Here is a 6000-nt window from a genome sequence, read left to right as displayed (position 1 = left end):
CAATATGTGCAAATCAATCAATATAATACACCACATTAACAGATTGAAAAATAAAAACCATATGATTATCTCAATAGATGCAGAGAAAGCCTTCAGGAGTAGAAGGAACATACCTCAACATAATAAAAGCTATATATGTCAAACCCACGGCAAACATTATCCTCAATGGTGAAAAAGTGAAAGCATTTCCTCTAAAGTCAGGAACAAGACAAGGGTGCCCACTTTCACCATTACTATTCAACATAGTTTTGGAAGTTTTGGCCACAGCAATCAGAGCAGAAAAAGAAATAAAAGGAATCCAAATTGGAAAAGAAGAAGTAAAACTCTCACTGTTTGCAGATGACATGATCCTCTACATAGAAAACCCTAAAGACTCCACCAGAAAATTACTGGAACTAATCAATGAATATAGTAAAGTTGCAGGATATAAAATCAACACACAGAAATCCCTTGCATTCCTATACACTAATAAGGAGAAAATAGAAAGAGAAATTAAGGAAACAATTCCATTCATCATTGCAACGAAATGGTGACGGATGAGGGAGGAGGGTTCAGGATGGGGAACACATGTATACCTGTGGTGGATTCATTTTGATATTTGGCAAAACTAATACAATTATGTAAAGTTTAAAAATAAAATAAAATTTAAAAAAAGAATAAAATACTTATGAATATATCTACCTAAAGAAACTAAAGAAATATATATATAGAAAACTATAAAACACTGGTGAAAGACATCAAAGAGGACCCTAATAGATGGAGAAATATACCATGTTCATGGATTGGAAGAATCAATATAGTGAAAATGAGTGTACTACCCAAAGTAATTTATAGATTCAATGCAATCCCTATCAAGCTACCAATGGTATTCTTCACAGAGCTAGAACAAATAATTTCACAATTTGTATGGAAATACAAAAAAACCTCAAATAGCCAAAGCAATCTTGAGAAAGAAGATAGGAACTGGAAGAATCAATCTGCCTGACTTCAGGCTCTACTACAAAGCCACAGTCATCAAGACAGTATGGTACTGGCACAAAGACAGAAATATAGATCAATGGAACAAAATAGAAAGCCCAGAGAAAAATCCACATACATATGGACACCTTATCTTTGACAAAGGAGGCAAGAATATACAATGGATTAAAGACAATCTCTTTAACAAGTGGTGCTGGGAAAACTGGTCAACCACTTGTAAAAGAATGAAACTAGAACACTTTATAACACCATACATAAAAGTAAACTCAAAATAGATTAAAGATCTAAACATAAGACCAGAAACTGTAAAACTCCTAGAGGAGAACATAGGCAAAACACTCTCTGACATACATCACAGCAGGATCCTCTATGACCCACCTCCAAGAATATTGGAAATAAAAGCAAAACTAAACAAATGGGACCTAATTAAACTTAAAAGCTTCTGCACAACAAAGGAAACTATAAGCAAGGTGAAAAGACAGCCTTCAGAATGGGAGAAAATAATAGCAAATGAAGCAACTGACAAATAACTAATCTCAAAAATATACAAACTCATCCATTATAAAATGAATGGAAAATAAATGATATAATAGGAGAATATCTTACTGGAAAGATGTCTTTTCTTGGGTAATACCTATGTGAGCTAAGCATATAACAATTTTTGATGCCAATCGAAGGCTTCATATTCTTCTACATGTTGTTGCATGATATTTACAATGTTGTTATACACTTTTCCTGAAACCACTGAAGAATGCAACAAATAAAAATAGTTTCACTAGAAGACCAAAATTGTGTATTATTGCACTGAGAATATTGACATTTTTTTAATGTACTTGCAATAACAAATTGAAACTGATTTTTTGTTTTTGTTTTGTTTTCCTTTGCTTCCTTTGCCTACATTTTATCCTAAATCAGCAGAAATCCAACGGGAAAAGGACAATAAAGGTAAGATGCTAATTTCAAAGAAAACTGACTTCAAAATTTGTTGCATTATTTTTTCTTAAATTTCTGAAGCTACAGTAGCTACTAAGTGCAGTTAAAACTGTAAGTATTTAAGATGACATATGTTGTAGTTCTGCCTTAACAGAGCTTCAAACTGAACTGTCTCTACATTTTGTATTATTTACACAGTCCTGGAGGCAATTTTCAAGGCTAATTTTATTTTATTTTTCACCAACACTTTCTTTTCCCAATGTGGCAAAACATCATCCTGATGACAGCACCACTTTGTGAATGTTCTGGTAATACAGTTATTTCATGATAAATTTTAGCAATAGAAGGGACCATTTTGGTGTCAGTTCACAATTAACAGTGACAGCAAAAGTTAGTAAATATGAAGCATGATGATCTTGGATAAGGTCACAGAGAAAAATACTATAAACATGGTCAATCAGTAGTTTGATGTTCTCTGAGAAATTGGGCTTTAAAATGTCATATTTCAATGTAAATTTTTTTTTCTAATTGAAATGTAGTTGATGTACAATATTATGTTTGTTGCAGATATACTTTATTGTGATTTGACATTTTGATACATTATGAAATGATCACCACCATGATAACTCCAGTAACCATATACAACCATATAAGTTATCACAATATTATTAACTATATCTTTTATGCTGTATATTACATCCACATGATTTACCTGTTTTAAAACTGGAGGTTTCTATCTCCTGATCCTTTTTACCTTTTTCATTCACTGACCTACCCTCTGTCAACCACTTTTTTGTTCTCTGTAGCTCTGAGTCTGTTTTTGTTTTCTTTTGGTTTTTAGATTCTGGATATGAGAAACTACAGTTGTTGTCTTTGTCTCATTTATTTAACTTAGCAAAATACTTTCTAGATTCATCCATGTTGTCACAAATGACATGAGTTTTAATGGTTGAATAATGCTCTACTACATATATACATCAGATCAGATCAGATCAGATCAGTTGCTCAGTCGTGTCCAACTCTTTGCGACCCCATGAATTGCAGCACGCCAGGCCTCCCTGTCCATCACCAATTCCAGGAGTTCACTCAGACTCACGTCCATCGAGTCAGTGATGCCATCCAGCCATCTCATCCTCTGCCATCCCCTTCTCCTCCTGCCTCCAATCCCTCCCAGCATCAGAGTCTTTTCTAATGAGTCAACTCTTCGCATGAGGTGGCCAAAGTACTGGAGTTTCAGCTTTAGCATCATTCCTTCCAAAGAAATCCCAGGGTTGATCTCCTTCAGAATGGACTGGTTGGATCTCCTTGCAGTCCAAGGGACTCTCAAGAGTCTTCTCCAACACCACAGTTCAAAAGCATCAATTCTTTGGCGATCAGTCTTCTTCACAGTCCAACTCTCACATCCATACATGACCACAGGAAAAACCATAGCCTTGACTAGACGAACATTTGTTGGCAAAGTAATGCCTCTGCTTTTGAATATGCTATCTAGGTTGGTCATAACTTTCCTTCCAAGGAGTAAGTGTCTTTTAATTTCATGGCTGCAGTCACCATCTGCAGTGATTTTGGAGCCCCCAAAAATAAAGTCTGACACTGTTTCCCCATCTATTTGCCATGAAGTGATGGGACCGGATGCCATGATCTTCATTTTCTGAATGCTGAGCTTTAAGCCAACTTTTTCACTCTCCACTTTCACTTTCATCAAGAGGCTTTTTAGTTCCTCTTCACTTTCTGCCATAAGGGTGGTGTCATCTGCATATCTGAGGTTATTGATATTTCTCCCAGCAATCTTGATTCCCGCTTTTGTTTCTTCCAGTCCAGCATTTCTCATGATGTACATACATACCACATTTTCTTTATCCATTCATCTACTGATGAATACTTAGGTGTCTTTCATATCTTGGTTATTGTGAATAATGCTTCAATGAGAGTTGGAGTGTATAATATATCCTTCTGATTTAGTGTTTTTGTGCTGTATCATATGGAAGTTCTATTTTTATTTTTTTTTTGAGCAAACTTCATGTTTTCCACAGTTATCTATACCAATTACATTCCCACCGACAGTACACAAAAGGGTTCCCTTTTCCATACATCCTCACCAACATTTGTTATTTGTTTTCTGTTAATGATAGTCATTCTAACAGGTGTGATTTGAAGTTCCCTGATGATTAGTGATGTTGAGCATCTTCTCAGGCGTCTGTTGACCATTTGTATGTCTTTGAAAAAAATGTCTATTCTGTTCCTCTGCCCATTTTAATCAAGTTGTCTTCTTGTGTTGAGTTGTAAGTGTTCTTTGTGAATTTTAGATATTAACCATTTATCAGTTATGTCATTTGCAGATATGTTCTCCCATTCAACAGGTTGCCTTTTCATTTTGTTGATGGTTTCCTTTGCTATGCAAAAACTTTTGAGTTTGATGTAGTTCCATTTGCTTAATGTTTGCTTTTGTTTCCCTTCCCTGATAAGCAGCCCCCCCCCCCAAATATTGTTAACAGCATGCTGCCAATGTTCTCTTCTAGGAGTTTTATGGTTTCAGGTCTTACATTTAAGTATTTAATCCATTTGGAGTTTATTTTTCTATATGGTGTGAAAAAGTAGTCCAGTTTGATTCTTTTACATGGAGCTGTCTAGTTCTCCCAACAGCATTTTTTTTGAAGAGACTTTACATGTTGTATATTTTTGACTCCTTCAATGTGAAAATTTTAAATTCTGCTCACCTATATATAAACAGTCTAGCTTTCCAAAAAAATTTGAAGTTTTTTACTATTAAAAATTAAACTAATCCTGAACCCCCCTCCCAAATTGTCCCCCCCGCAACAGAGTCCAAAAGACTGTTCTATACATCTGTGTCTCTTTTGCTGTATCACATATAGGGTTATCATTACTATCTTTCTAAATTCCATATATATGCGTTAGTAAACTGTATTGGTGTTTTTTTTTCTGGCTTACTGCACTCTGTAAAATCGGCTCTAATTAAAGTAAATAAATTTAAATTAAAAAAATAAACTAGGTCACACATACTGTTAAATTTTAATTACCTCATTGATTAGACTGCACCACCACTAAAAATAATTCACTGACATTTATTTTTTAGAATTTATGCCTCAGTTTCTTCACCATGTTTTGTGGTTGAAAGAAATAGGTTTCCCTTAAGCTTCTGATGGAAGATATTTTGGAAATTAAAATCAATAAGCCTTAAATGCTGTTCATATTAGGAACCAAAACATTGCCGTAACGATATGCTAAGTTAAATGTGATTTTTGTTGTAAGATTTTTTTTTTTTTTGGTAATATCCTCCTGTAATTTGGGAGACTAGATTTTGTTTTTGAAAAAGAACTTACCAAAGGATGGTCTAGACTATGCTCAAGGTACTCTGTTAGCCCTGGATGGCTTTATAAAGTGTGAAAATTACCAGAAAATGGTGCCTGAGTAGAATGTAAAAATGTATTTTCATTAGTGTTTGAGACCAAACTAAAATAAACTAAAATATCAGCATTAGAAAATTTTCACTTTCTGAATTTCCAAATGCCTTTCTGAATTATCTTATCACTGTGACCTTGGAATGATGACTTTTTGAAAATTAACTCCTCCCAGAAGTCAAAAGGTCATAGAAGAGTTCTACAATTAAATGGAGGGAAGCAACGGTAATGAAATATTACTAGCTATATAATGTAAAAGAGAGAAGCTCTAAAGACTTTAGATGTTCTAACATTCTCAGTCATCTGATAAATTTAGAACTGGAACTGCTTACTCAGTCATAAGTTGGAATTTTGAAGAACAGAATGGCAAATTTTATCTAGTGTAGTTATTCTATAAATAGAAAAATATTTTATTTTTTAAAAATTAGGCCTTTGTATACAATGTCTGGGGCAAATTCATAAAATACCTGGCTCCTGAAATTTTAACTTAAAACATTTTAATTGTGAATATTAAAACATTAATATAATCTCAATATAAGGAGCAATGGAAATGGTTTTAGTGAAGGATTTTTTTTTTTTTTTTTTTGGTCAAATCAAAGCAAATCTGGGCTTAGGGAGAGATTCTATTCAGAACAGAGAGAAGGATCTGATCTCAGAAAACTGCAGGTTC

General features: G+C 34.0%; 1 long non-coding RNA gene across 1 annotated transcript in view; it reads left to right on the top strand.

Annotated features, from left to right (window-relative positions):
• Positions 1-1893: 1893 nt before the first annotated feature.
• The window catches only part of LOC147340978 (uncharacterized), a 220095-nt gene continuing 215988 nt past the window's right edge, over positions 1894-6000 (top strand). The window contains exon 1 of the long non-coding RNA XR_015158575.1: positions 1894-1923. This is a non-coding gene — a long non-coding RNA (uncharacterized LOC147340978). The remainder of the gene's footprint in view (positions 1924-6000) is intronic.

This window comes from Bos grunniens, chromosome X (genome assembly GCF_055505025.1).
Source record: "Bos grunniens cultivar Pamir isolate PY7600 chromosome X, Bosgru_T2T1.0, whole genome shotgun sequence".
In the NCBI taxonomy this organism is placed as follows: Eukaryota; Metazoa; Chordata; class Mammalia; order Artiodactyla; family Bovidae; genus Bos; species Bos grunniens.
The sequence above is the reverse complement of the archived record's forward strand: the minus strand, read 5'-3'. Positions and strand labels throughout refer to the sequence as shown.